This window comes from Austrofundulus limnaeus, unplaced genomic scaffold (assembly GCF_001266775.1).
Source record: "Austrofundulus limnaeus strain Quisiro unplaced genomic scaffold, Austrofundulus_limnaeus-1.0 Scaffold24, whole genome shotgun sequence".
Taxonomy (NCBI): Eukaryota; Metazoa; Chordata; class Actinopteri; order Cyprinodontiformes; family Rivulidae; genus Austrofundulus; species Austrofundulus limnaeus.
Genome location: NW_013952426.1, coordinates 1,321,708 through 1,322,633, shown reverse-complemented (window position 1 = coordinate 1,322,633; position 926 = coordinate 1,321,708).

The window sequence follows — 926 nt, the reverse complement described above, 5'->3', positions numbered from 1 at the left end:
TCCTCTTCTTTTAGGTTTGCAAAAATTTTAGGTGTGCATTACCGCCACCAACTGGAATGGAGTGTGCTTTAGAAATATCAGATACTGAGATTTGTTGTAAAATTTCAAATRGATYTAATCTCATTTTCATTTCATCAAGTCTTTTAATTCATTGAGCTCTTTCATTTCTGTACTTCTGACAAATCAATAAAACTTGAACTGGAGTCGTGTTTTGTTTCCAGCGGTCGCTAACCAGCTTAGATGAACATATTATTTTCACACTTGAAATTGGAGGACAACAAATAAAATATTTTTAGGGACCTCCCTAGGTTTGAGTTAGTTAAAAGAAAAAAAAAGTTAAAAGTTTACTGTTATTGTTTTCACCCGAATGAATGTGTGTGTGAATGAAAATGTCTTTGCAGTATAATTTAAAACTCTTAACGATTAATACCAGAGGTCTTCAAAACAGCATAAAACGAAACATAAATTCCTTTTTAAAATACTGAATTTATATGGGTTTGGACCAAAATTTTGTAACATTATTAAATCATTTTATGATGGTACAACCAGTACAGTAGCACTCCCTACAGGCACTACTCCTCGCTTTTCTTTAAACCGAGGAGTTAAACAAGGATGCAATATATCCCCCTTTTTATGTATTATAGCAGCTAAAATGTTAGCAATCCACATGAAAAACTCAGAAATAGACTAATTAAACATCTTAAATAATTGATAATAAGTCAGCTGGCTGATGACACTACTATTTTTTGAAAAACTTAGAACAAATCCCAGAAATACTTAAATATATCAATCTCTTTTCAGAAGCATCAGGTCTAACACTTAATCATAATAAATATGAACTTATGGCCATACATGATTGTAATATTTTAGAAGCATATAATATCCCTGTTAAGTCTTGTGTAAAGTATCTAGGAATTCACTTAACC